General features: G+C 45.2%; 1 protein-coding gene across 2 annotated transcripts in view; it reads right to left on the bottom strand.

Moving 5' to 3' along the window:
• Positions 1–13573, bottom strand: part of CSMD1 (CUB and Sushi multiple domains 1) — a 1871666-nt gene that overhangs the window by 1048127 nt on the left and 809966 nt on the right. The window lies entirely within an intron of this gene.

Genomic DNA, 13573 nt, shown 5'->3' with positions numbered 1-13573 from the left:
TGGCAGGGCCTCCGGGACCTTGTAGGGTCTCTTCCACAGTTGGATATCTTTGGAGATACCCCCTTTCCTTACCCCGAGCCCCAGCCCCACTGTCCCGGGGCAGCCGCCCTGCCCGCCCCTGGGCCCCGGCCCCGGCCTTCCTAAAACCACCGTTTTGCACCCAAGACATCTCGAGAATTCTTTCTTGGTCGTGGGCTCCGGCCCTCCCCCCAGAGAACCTCACCTAGATTCCAAAACGATGTCAGAAGGAAAAGATGGAGACAAAGAGAGAGGGAAGCCTGGGGTGGGGAAGGGGCAAGGGGCAGAGGCGGGAGAAGAGACTCGGACAGGCCTGCCCTGCAGGCCGGAGCCCTCTCGGGAGAAGCAGGGCCGCCCCCTTCTCTCCCCTCCTCCTTGCCGCTCTGTCCTGGGGCGCTTCTGCCTTCTTCTGCCTGTTGGGGCCTGCGCTCCCTCACCTGTGTTTCTCCTTAGGTCCCTGTCCACAGGCACTGGGCTCGCGGGGCGGCGCTGCACACACGCTGCAGCTTAAGGACCAAATAGAAATACATAAATGTGTGTGTGTGTGTGTGTGTATATAAATTATAAATATATAATATATAAATATAATTAAAAATTATTTATCAATCAATCAACATATATATGTTGATATATATCAACAATCAACATATATATGTTGTGAATATATATATATCAATATATATCGATGATATATTGATATTGATATATCAATCGATTGCTTGATAAATAATTTTTTCCCCTCAAATGGCTGTGGAATGTATTTGCTTGATCAATAATGGTCCTGCCAAAAATTAGTTAACCAATGCTGAGACAACTGTAATTAAATACTAATTTTAAAAACCCATGACACCTTGCTAGAAATTAAAGTTTACACAAACAAAAAAGAAACCTTCCCTATTGCCAGCAAATATGAAATGAAGGTAATATGACCAACAGGACAGCAAGAAGGCTTTTATACGTTTATATTTGACACCTGACTGTTTATTGATAAATATCGACATCTATACCTATCTAAATCTATATCTATCTATCGATTGATAGATTAGATAGATAGATAGATTAGATAGATTCTGGTAGCCTCAGAGGAAGACACTCCCCAGCATTTGAGCCAGGGGCCAGAGTCACTTCCTTATCGCTGCTCTTGTTACCTTATCTCTGTTGCATCTCAGATATGTGTATGTATATATATGTATATACATATATCTCATTTGTAATGATATATATAATTACAAATAAGAAAAAGATGAACAGGTTAGACAGAAGACATTTATGGAATACTCCTCACATTTATTCAGTTTTAGCAGATTATCAAATATCCCTGGTAACGGAGAAGCGTGGCATTCCTGACTTGACGGGTACCACCGAGCGGCTTCCTCCAGGACAGTCCCGTCATGTGACAGGACACGTCTCTCGCAGTTTCAAGAATTCTCTCCAGACTTGTGATTTAATCAAGCAAGACTGCGCCGTGTCACACTGCAGGCCCCCGAAGGGTCCCTGGCACTGCCCCATCCCAGGGTCTGCAGGGACTAGGCTGCCCGCAGGGGAAGAGGGGGACCCTGGGGGGGACCAACTTCCTGCGTCACAAAGCAGGGAGCCTGGGAGCTCCGATCCCCCAAGAGCATGACAGGCCGTAGGAGGTTTGGCTGAACTCCTGCCACCCCACGGCGCCCGACGTCTGGATAGCATCTGGCACCTTGACAAGGCCTTTGCACACTGTGCACGTGTGTGCTTCACACAGGCCCCCTGAGTTATCGTTCACATTTCCACGGATGTGCAAAGGAAGCCCTACGGACGCTTGTAGGAACCTCAGAGCAGAAGCAGCTCTGGTAAAGGGGAGGGTTGAGATGAGGCCTCCCAGATGCGCTCACCTGACTCCACGCAGTCTGTTAAAATCTCTAACCTTCTCCACAAATGGCCCCAAACTACATTTCAGCAGCCAATTCCGATTTGATGACCCTCCAATTAAAAACACATACAGCAAGCGGAGCCACGCTGCTGGCGGTACGTATGAGTGGAAACTCATTATAACTCTATTCCACGAGGCCGGCTGAGGACGGACACCAGCATTTGTCCTGAGTCAGAACGCCTTGCAGACACAGGCAGTGCGCGTCGGGGAGAGAGGAAATAAAAGGCAATGAGAACTTTGTAGAGTGTGATATCTGGTACGCTACCCAAAATGATAGCATGCTGTTAATTTGTTCATAAGTTAGGACATTAGACTCTTCTCAACTGATGTGTCAAAAGATTTATAGTACAGAAAACAAAACAAAACCAAAAAAAAAAAAAAAAGAAAGAAGAAAAGAAAGAAAGAAAGAAAGAAAGGAAGGAAGGAAGGAAGGAAGGAAGGAAGGAAGGAAGGAAGGAAGGAAGGAAGGAAGAAAATAAGTCCTATCTGGCGCATTCCTTAAGGATCAAAGTGACATTTTTTGGCAGATGACCCTCATAGGTAAAAATGTGTAGAAGAGGATAGTGACAAATACCATCCTAAGGATTCTAGACAATCACCAAATTCAAAGAATTATAATTTTTTTTCAGATTCCATCGTGTTACTTATAATGATGCCCGACTGACTAATGGAAGCAGGATTTTTATTCCTGCAAAGCCAATGTTCTATGCTCTGAAGAGTGTATGCTCCTCTCCGCCTCGATGTGCTAGTCTGTGGGGCTGCGATATTCACCCACAGGCACATATCAGGGACCTGAGAGAGAGAACAATCATCTTTGGGGCAATATTTCTGTCTACTACCACCACACAACTAGTCTCTCTTGATACCTCTGCGATTAGTCTACCTTGTTGTCTGCTAAACTCACAAGCTAGCGCACAAGGAGCCGTTCCGTGTGGATTCCAAGTTTAGTGACATTTTCCAACGGTAGAATTACCATTTTTATTATAAGGTAAAAAAGGATGTTTTTCAACTAGTTCTCTGGGTGGCACTGACTGCAGTTAATTCTAAATGAGGGGGAAAAACAGGAGCTGATTCCGACTGTGGCTTTTTTGCATATGATTGGACAGCTTCGCTTTCAAGTATTCCCCATGGTCAGACCTGCCGGGGAGAAGGTGAACCTGGGCATGCCAATCACTTGATTAATGCAAAACAGGTTTAAGCATGGCCTTATATTATAAAAGGTCCAACAAAGGAGAGTGAATTATTTTTAAAAAATTGCTATTCTGTGTCTCATATGATCATTCGTTAATATGATGAGTAGCTGACGAAGCCTAGAGCCTAATAGGAGACATGGTCTTGAGGTCACACGTTGGGAGTATTTTCATCATGGACAAAAAAAGAAAGAAGGAAAAAAAAAAAAAAACAATCAGATGCATGAATAATTTTAAAGCGACTGACCAGTGTTCTCGAATCGGGAGCTAGAGTTAAGTTCTACCTCAATTAAAAGTAAAATGCGTCCAATGAAATTAGTTTAGTCCTCCGATACGTCCATCTGTCAACTTGGTAGGTGATGGGGCAATGAGTTCTTTACATAGAAACATGCTTTAGGAAGACGTGAGTCTCCGTGCGCCGGCGCTGAGAACATCTCCCCCTGGGTATCAGTGAGGTTGACAACAGGGCCCTGCAGTCGCCCTTCCCTCCCCACTTGACCCCTTGAGTTGTTTCCTCCCGGGTTACGGCGGTAGCTTCACTCTGTAGTCCTGGAGATTATTTCTAGTTCTTCAAATGTGCCTCCTAAGCCACTAAAGCCATCATTCCTCTTTTTGCAACAGACTACCTTAGGTGGGCCTAGGCCGCGCAGAAATCTAGAACGTATCTGCTAAGTGTGCTTTACCATAAAATATTAAATAAAATAAATAGAAGAAGGGGATTAAAAGACTCATAGTTAAAGCTGATTAAACTAAAAAAGAAGTGGCATTGTGTTTACATTAAGCCCAAATTTCACAGCTGTCGGTTTGGTGCTGGGTATGGCTCTCAACGTCCTCAACTACCTGTCAACCCCAAAGGGCTTCTGAGGTTGGCAGCGCCAATGAACGGTAGGTCTGGAATTTTTGTCGTTGTTGTTCTGACTTCTTCCTCTGTCACTTTTTGATGATCCTGTGTTGTTAGAGCTTCGTTTCATGGTTTTTAAGACTCAATTTTTCTTTTCTGGTTTTGCCAAATCAAAACCTCAAGGAGCTATGAGCGAGATTTCTCCCATTTCGACTAGTGCACACATGTAGAGCCTTCAGATGAGTGTTTACCCCAGAGCCCGACCATAGTGTGCTCCTGGAGCATCAGGTTAGAATTCTCTAGATCGTTATCCATGTGACTCCCAATCGGCCACAGTTAAGAGATAAAAAGAGGGGAAGAAAAGCTTCTACTTGCACTCAGACAAAGCCTGGCTGCACTGGGGGATAACCATGGGGTGAGGTGGAGCTCGCCTCAGAGGGAGAGGACGGGCTTTCAGACCTGGTCAGCACGTGGAGCCAGTCAGAGGCCTTTGAAATCATTTCTAAAAAATCCAACAAGGAGAGATAATAGCATTTATCCTTTGGGAATAGCTTCTCTAAAAGGAACATCCTCCTCCCCTTCTCTTTCTACCTTTCTTCTTCCAGGAAAAAAAAAAAAAAAAAGAAAGTGTGATGTTTTAGAAAAAGAAAACATTAAGAATATGAAAACCTTACAGAGGGATGTAATTACGTCGTGTAGCTATGCTGGTTTACACACGTGTCATAAAAATGCATGAAGTCTCTGTTGAATTACTGATGCGCTATTAACTGTCCACATGGGGTACAGATGGAACCCCTGGAACAAAAGGGTTCAACCGGAACCCATACAGTCAGACGGTGAATGGTCTCTGGTTGAGAACTCCCTGGTTCTCACTGTTTTGGGGGGGCGGGGAACAAACGTGCCGTAGGCTGTAGGACGAGATCACGAAGAACTTTTCCCAAAGGTCGCACACTCAAGTCTTCTTTGGAAAATATTAAGGGTTGTAAACCAGAAAACACTAAATATTTTGCAGGATCAAATGTCTGCAGCAAAGTACATTATACTTGGTCCTCGGCATCTGCAAACACTCTTATCTTGGATGCCACTTCAGCAGTTTAAAATTAAGAACATGAAGTTTGTCTGTCTCCTGGAAGCCAGGTCGGTGCCACTTCTTTTCCGTTGCTTCCCGTGTCCGCTTTCGTCAGGCGGCGTTTCTCTGGATGAGTGTCAGGAGGTGTTTTGTGACTTCAAGGAAGCAGAGCAGTTCAAACTAGCTTTGAATTTATTCGTTGACTCCCGAAAATAATCTCTTCCCCCCTGTCAATCCCGGGGTACGCCACCTGCCCCATCCTTGGTAGGATTTACTCACCTCCTGGTGCGCGAGCTGTTATTCTTGCAGCGGGGTGTCTGTTTGTCCTGATCAGTGCTGTGCTGTCACTAAGTAGACACCCAATAAATCCTGGTCAGATGAGCGGCCCTCGGCAAGGCCGCCAGCACTCCAGGGAGCTGCTCATTATGTTGCTCCGGGGCCCCCACCTGTCAGTGGTGACGCGATGCTGGCAGTTGGCAGATTCAGAGACTACGACAGCGTAGGAGTCAGCTCAACACTCCCCTGGCAATGTCGATTGTGAAAAGAACGATCCTATCATTTGTAAACATGGAACTTTAGAAAACTGATCCGAGGAGCCAGATGCACACAGGAAGTGCCAAATGTCAGAGCCACGCGGCTCCTGGCACCGCCGTGCAGACCTGCTCCGTCTACCTTCTTGCGTCCGTGTGACCAGCTGAAGTTGAAGCCTGTTCCCGTGAGCTTCAGCCTCAAGTAAGTCATTGGCTCGGCCAGCGGTGTGGGGCCGATGACGTGCAGCCCTGAAATCCAAAGAACTGTCCCCAGGGTGACCAGAGTGCCACCGGCACTACTCTTCAGAAGTTAGGATGCGCATGAGCACACTGTTGACTTTATACATTCAGTGAAGTCAGTACCATGATTATTTTTCTAGACTCTTCTGTGAAGACGTTTATATGGAACGTGGAGAAGTCAAATCCCTTGCCCAGCATCTCACAGGCATTCTGAGGTTAGTGAGGGCTCTGCCAAATGTTGCCCATCCACCCAGATGCCACCCAGGGGTCAGAGACGGGGGTGTCCCTGCAGGCATCCTTCTGCCCTTCTCCGTCGCACCCTACACCAGCCGTCCTGGTCCCAGCACGTCTGCTGCTTGAAATCCCCTCCTCCGAATCCAGTGTCTTCTTGTGTTGCTTCTAACATGCAGTGACTTTCCACCTCCCTCCCCGACACTCCCGGGCCACTGCTTTCCTCCCCAAAGCCCCTCAGTGGCCCCATCACATCCATACTCAACACAGGGTCTCCAGCAATGCCTGCCTGCCGTGAGGTTCCCTCACCCTTGGGACGTACCTCTTCCTCCCCCGCCCATCCCCTCACTACTGCAGTCCCCATATCTTGTTCTCTCTGCCCTGAATGTCTTTGACACTCTGCTTCTGGAAAGTTCCACCTCTCATTTCAATGTTGCCCCTGATTACCTCTGGGCCTCTGTAACCATCCACGCCTCCCTCCGCTATAGGCCTCCTCCTCAGGTTTGATTGGTAACGTGTAGACCTATTTCTGGATATCAGTGATGATGGCAACCGCTCTGGAGTCACGAGTCTAGACTGCGCTGTGGAAGGGAGCGGGTGACGCTGACTGTGGCAGCTCATTGCAAACGCCAGGCTCCCTCTGATCCATTCAGCAGGATCGGGGGCCTTTAGCAGGTCATGGCCTAGTCTAGCAGGTACAGCGATCGATGCCCACATAAAGTGGGGCAGGCGCTGTGGATGGAGGACAGGAGAGCCCCAGGCTACTCTGCACGGGCTGACTCCAAGGCCACTCACTAAAACACACCAGAAAAGGCTTCTCTGGTTTCCGAGATTGCGACTCAGCTGCCTGGACTCGTGGATTGTGTGTGATTCTTGTTGCCTCAGCAGCTCCAAGAGCCGTGAGCGTCCCGTGCATGGAAGGCCTTGCACGGTGTGATGCTTCAGGGGAGGACAACTCGCGGGGCTGGAGGGCACCGCATCCACGCTCTGGCTGTGCCTGCGGGTTCTCCGGATGTGACTGGCATCTGCCTCAGTGGGCTCAGTGAAGCGGACCGCCCTCCAGGGTGGCAGCACCATCCACTGTGTCAAGGGCCCGGATAGAAGAGAAGACAGAGAATGCAGGAACCCATGCCTCCTGTCGGAGCTGGGACACCTCATCTCACCGTTTCCCGCCTTCCCCCTGGGCTTTATACCATCCACTCTCCTGAGTCTTCAGCCTCTGGACTTGGAACGAATTACGTCACCCATTTGGCTGGACTTCCAGCTCCCAGACAGCAGGTCGTGGGACCCCTCGGCCTCCAAACACACGTGAGCCATCCCTCACTGTACACGCACACCTTGTTGGTTCTGATCCCCTGGGGAGCCCTAACTGACACGGTAAGCTAGGAGAGCCATGAATGCAAAACAGATCCTAAAACTAGAAATCCTGGGACCCCTGGGGGGCTCAGTGGTTGAGCATCTGCCTTTGGCTCAGGTCATGATCCCAGGGTCCTGGGGTCGAGTCTCACATCAGGCTCCCTGCTCATCAGGGAATCTGCTTTTCCCTCTTCCTCTCCCTCTGTGATCTCTCTCACTCTCTCAAGTAAATAAATAAAAGGTCCAAAAAAAAAAAAAGATAAATGCTCATAATTCATTGAGAATTTTTTTAAAAATCAGTATACACTCATATAAAGGAAAAATTTGACCTATAAAAAATCATACATCTTCAGTAATTATTTAACAGCTTTTAACAAAGGCTAAAATGTCGTTTCCATACACGTGCAAAGAAAAAAGCGTCTTCAGATGTATTCAGAATGGTTACTCTGTATGGAATCTTGAATGAAAAAATGAGGAAGCCCTGGCAGCGACACAGCGACACAGGCCCCTCGTAGCCCCGTAAGCCTGAGAGAGCCGCCCCGGCACAGGGAGGACGCTGCGGGACATGCTAACAGTGTCCTCAAGGAAAGAGCCTACTGCTAGTCACAGATCAGCTGTTTCAGTTCAATATCTGAAGGACATTACGTGAACATCTAAAAACAAATGCTTGTTTATTAATCTTTTGAATATATATACTATTTATTAAAAATTCAAAACATCTACATACTATATATGTAGGTATGTAAATATTCACATATATTGAGTATGCGTATGCTTATGCGTGTATATGCACGTGTGCATGTGCAGCGTATATGTGTGTGTGTTGTATATATGTGTGCACATGTGTGTTGTGTGCATGTGCACGTGTACTGCGCACATGTGTGTATATGTGTGTTGTGTGTATATACATGTTTTGTGTATGTGCATATGTGTACACATATGTGTATTGTGTGCTTGTGTGTATGTATATGTGTGCATACATGTTCTGTGTATGTGCACATATTTCATGTGTACGTGTGTGCGTGTGTATGTGTATGCATGTTTCACATGTGTATGTGTGTGCATGGGTATATGCGTGCACAAATGTGTGTTGTGTGCATGTGTGTATGTATGTATGCGTGTGCATGTGTGGTCTTTATATGTGCACATTTCATGTGCACATGTGTGCATGTATGTATGTGCATGTTTCACGTGTGTATATGGGTGCACATGTGTGTTGTATGGGTATACATATGCGTGTATGTGTATTGTGCATGTGTAGATGTGTGTTGTGTGTATGTGTGCATGTTTCACTTGTGTGTGTGCATGTGTGTATGTGTCCAGAGAGAATTCAACATCAAATTACACTTAAGATTATCCTCGAAAATTCAGTTTTATCCTATTCTCAGAATCTCAAAAATGATGTTTCTCTCCACCTAGGCTGCCCCATTTTTTTTAATGTATTTACTTCAGAGAGTGGAGCATGCACCGGAGTTGGGCAGAGGCGCAGAGGGAAGGGGGCGGATCTCAAGCAGACTCTGTGCTGAGCGAGGAACCTGATGCAGGAGCTCTATCTCACAACCCTGAGATCATGACCTGAGCCAAAACCAGGAGTCAGGTGCTTGACAGACTGAGCCACCCAGGTGCCCCTGATTGTTTCATCTTTAACTAGAACTTGTCTCTCTAGCCGGAAACACAGGTAGGAGACGAAAACATGACTAATAATTATTTTCTTCTAGTTAATAGGAGGAAAGAACTGATCTTGAATGCAAAACTTAAATGGTTAACACATTAAATCTTAAGCTTTGTCTTACAATGAGTGCTTTCATCTTTGTAATATCAAGCATTTTGCAGATAATGGCAAGACTTGGCTTTTGAACATTCTTGGCCAGATAATTTAGTAGTAAGCATTCAAAATAACATGAGGGAGGGACGCCTGGTCGGCTCGGTGGTTGAGCATCTGCCTGCAACTCAGGTCGAGATCCCAGGGTCCTGGGATCAAGTCCCACGTCGGGATCCCTGCAAGGGGCCTGCTTCTCCCTCTGCCTGTGTCTCTGCCTCTCCCTGTCTTTCATGAATAAATAAATAAAATAATTTAAAAAATTACATGAAGGTTTTTAAGCTAGTTTCTTAATCAAGAGATTGCTACTATATCAAATCACTGCCGAAACATTCTTTGACATCAGTTTTGCCAACGATCACGCAGATCTTTATGCTAAGTTGTGTATAAGCAACGCACAGTAACGTACAAGGCCACAAATTAAGTAGAATAGTATTAAAAAGGGCAAAAAAGGAAGACAAGTGTCATTCTCCCAGCCTGTATGTCCCAGTAGCTGCAGGAGTGGGGTGCCAAGGCGTGCACACTCTAGGTGCTGCGGAATTGCACATTGTACGCACCGAGCCACCACAGCCTGCTGGTATTTATCAAAGACGCCTAATGAAGTCAGGAGCCCAGTGGCCCAGTTCTTCGGATGAGCTCCAGAGATTCCTGCCCTGATGGAATTGGAACCGGGCTGGCTCCGGCTTATCAGAGCGTGATGATCACCTGACCCTGACACCCAGACTCTCCGGAGCTCAAAGCCCCAGAGGCAGGGCGCTGAGGAGGAGAAAAGGAGGTCGTGTTTCCTACCTGTCCTGGGAGCACTGGGATTGAAAGGACTACAAAATCATTGTTTTTGCTAGCATTTTCACGACAACTGAAAAGTGGGTGGGCTTTGACAGTGCTCTCTGCCCTCCAGTGACGTCTCCAGGTGGCTTTGTAAAGTTTCTGCTCTTTCGAGCCACCATAAAACTTGGATGAATGCAAAGGAAAAATGGTAAGCACATAAAATCACTATGCAATTCTCTGCCCTGCTGTTTGGGAGAGAAAAGACCCAATGATACTTACACTCACTCTTGTGTGGATCATTTTTCTACATTTAACCATTATCAAAAACGTCCCGACACATAACAAAGTGAGTGATTGATAGATTGCCCTCAGAGGGTATGCAATCTGCTGTCCAGAACTCTATTTCACTTGAGCTGTTCAAAATGGGTTCTTCTTTTCTTCTTCTTCTTCTTTTTAATCTCGGTCACGTTCTTTATCTTGTCTACGTGTAATTGAAACAAATTCCCTGTCATTTGAGGTTAACTTCAAAGTTAAGGAATTACTTCCCTGAATGCATCGTGGAACATTCTCTCAGTGACATGTGTTAGGAACAGTGGGGAATAAAGTGGCGTTTGCCTCGAAATGATGCTATGCAAATACTGCCTGTGACCTCACATGCGTCGTGCGCGGCGCAGGCAGGGAGGGAGGACACCTGCCATAGTTTCAGGTGCTCTTCAGGCTAGGGCCAGATGGCTGCGTCAGGGTTGGGGCAGGGAATGGAGACGGTGTGCAACTCTGGGAGCAACCAGGTCATGGATCCAAGCAGCCACACCAGATCCAATGATGGTACTATTTTGGATATATTGGGTTAATTAAAATTTGTCATTAAAATTAACACGTTTTCCCTTAGCTTTTCAAGGAGATGACTGCAAATTTAAAATAATGCGTGGGGCTCACATTATATTTTCAATAGGCAGCACTGCTCCATGACATCGTCATTGAGAGTGTAGTTAATAGAAGATCTGGGATCCAGTTAGTAAAGTCTATGCAAATGAATAAAGCAGAAACAATGACCCTAAAGATATAGGAGGTGATAGAGTTGCAACCTTTGTTTTACTGGTGGATATTAAAATCAATAACTTGAGGAAAACAATTATAATGTATATGCTTAATAAATATCTGCTACGTGTAGGTTTATATAGACTTCTTTCTTTAATCCTTATGTGTTTATTTGCATGTAATTTTTATCGGGGCTTAAATCTCCTCTTATATAAAATCGAGTTGATAGTTCTTACCTCTCAAGACTGTGTAAGGATATGGAATTTTATCTTAAAAAGCAACTTGAAGCTCCTTGGCCTACTATGGGTGTATCTGACACAACACTAGCTAGGGGACGTTGTCCAGATGCTGAGGGGCACTTTCTGCGTGTGAGGAGCCTCAAGACCAGAATGGAGGTCAACGAGATGCTGTCAGTGGTCCAACCCCACTGCCTGGTCTTGTAAAATAAAATATATTTTCCCATTTTTAAATTGTCAAAAAAAATATCAGAGGCTGAATAATATTTTGTGACAAGTGAATATATGAAACTTAAATGTCCCAGTCCACACATAAAGTTGAGTTGGAACACAGATCCCTGACATGCGGACGTCCCGTGCCTCCCCTACTACCACAGCTGGGGGCATGGGGGTGGGCAAAGCCAGAGACAGAAGACTGAGCCTTTCTCAAAGCTTGAAGGAAAATCATTCCTGGAGGCAACCATAGCCCCAGTGATAGTTCCTACCCAGAGAGACACTTGGCTTTTGTGCATTTTTAGAAGTCCAGGTGGGAGAAGACAGGGCTTAAAGGACTTCTTAAAGAGCCTAGCTACTTATAGTCAGTGACTTCTCTTTCCTTCTCTCCAGCACCCCAGAGGCAGGACTGGGGCTGACCCTCCAGACCAAGTATTCCCACCTGTACAGACTGAACCCCCCACCTTGGCTTGACCAAATCTTGGTCAGGCTCCCTTTCATCCCACAGGATCCTTTTCTCCCCTGACCTTAGCTAGCCCTCAAAGTTAAGGACCCATTAGGGAGCAGAGTACACCCCCACCTAACAATTCTTTCTGAGATCAACTGACCACATCCACTGTGGAACCATGCTCTGGAAAGCTGTCCACTTGGCTCACCCTTAGCTTGGGGGCTCAATGACTTGCTTAATGTCCTCTCAAAGTTCCAGCTAGCCCTGCTTATCCCCCTACATCATGAAAAAAAATGCAAAAACAAAACAGAACAAAACACCATAAACCTCTTTCATGTGGGATTCTGAGCCATATTCAGACTTCAGACTCATATTCAGAGCCTAGCACTCTCCCCATGGCCACCATCTTTTCCAGTAAAATTTTTCCTAAGTCTGGACTTTTTGATTTGCTAAATTCAGCTCACACCATACCAGTGTCAGCCCTTTATGTCTTTATCTGTGTGTGTGGTCTTGCGTCCAGGCTCTATGAGAGATGATATGAGGATGGAGGTGCTCATCCCCTGCAGCAAGATGGGAAACACCCAATGACTGAGGCACACTTTTGTCAAGCTCTAGGGTAAAGGATGCATCTGTTTCTTACTCAAAGGGAGACAATTGTTCCCCAAATAGTAGTTTTATGACAACCTATTAGGTTCTATCCTAGTTGGTAACAGAAGAGTCCTTTTTCTTCTTTTCTTGTTTTTCTGGCTTAGAGAGGATGGGGATGGTGGTATTGTTGCAGGTCATAGGCATAGAGGAGCACTAGTAGCAGTACAAGGGATTAGTACCCGACAGCCACTGCTCCTCATGCATTAAGTGGACCATCCCAGTCAGTCCTCATCCAAATCATTTGAGTAAAACCATCATCCTCATTTTATAGAAGGAAAATCTGAAGTACAGGGAGTCTTAGAACTTACTTAGTATTACTCTAAATGGTGGACCCAGAAATCCAACTAGGGGCTGTCTATTTCCAGAGCCTGACTTCTCCAGCCCTCACTGCTCCAATTGCACAGCCAAAAGGAATGTAATCAGGAAAATAGGATTTTATACACCTATTTATGGATGTGCAGTGCTAACATGCTTTAATCATTGGAATAATATTTAGTATATATTTAATTTGTACCTGAAAGATTTTAAAAGCTATATCAATGCCCATTGACACTACTTTATGGCAGGAATTATTTTTAAATTAAATTTAGTAATTCTAAGGTTTAACCATTCAAACTGATGATTTACTTAAAACTAAGATTTAAGAAAATGTACAAATTTGGGTAACTTTTTCTAAAGTCAAATTTCATCACAAAAGACAGGAAATTTTCTGATTTTTAGAAAGTAATGAATTTAGAAAACAACACTTCATCAAATACACTAATGAAACAGTAGTTGAATCCTAGACTTTTAAAAAATGAAGCCAACTTTGACCTAAACATAAAACAATGTTGAAATTGTTTGAATGAATAAAAATATTGAAGATGACGCAAAAGAATGGAAATATACACCATACTTACCACAAAGCAATTACAGATTCGATGAAATCCCTATCAAAATACCAATAACATTTTTCACAGAGATAGAACAAATAATCTTATAATTTGTATGGAGCCACAAAAGAGCCCAAATAGCCAAATCAA

This window comes from Vulpes vulpes, chromosome 7, assembly GCF_048418805.1.
Source record: "Vulpes vulpes isolate BD-2025 chromosome 7, VulVul3, whole genome shotgun sequence".
Classification (NCBI taxonomy): Eukaryota; Metazoa; Chordata; class Mammalia; order Carnivora; family Canidae; genus Vulpes; species Vulpes vulpes.
The sequence above is the reverse complement of the archived record's forward strand: the minus strand, read 5'-3'. Positions and strand labels throughout refer to the sequence as shown.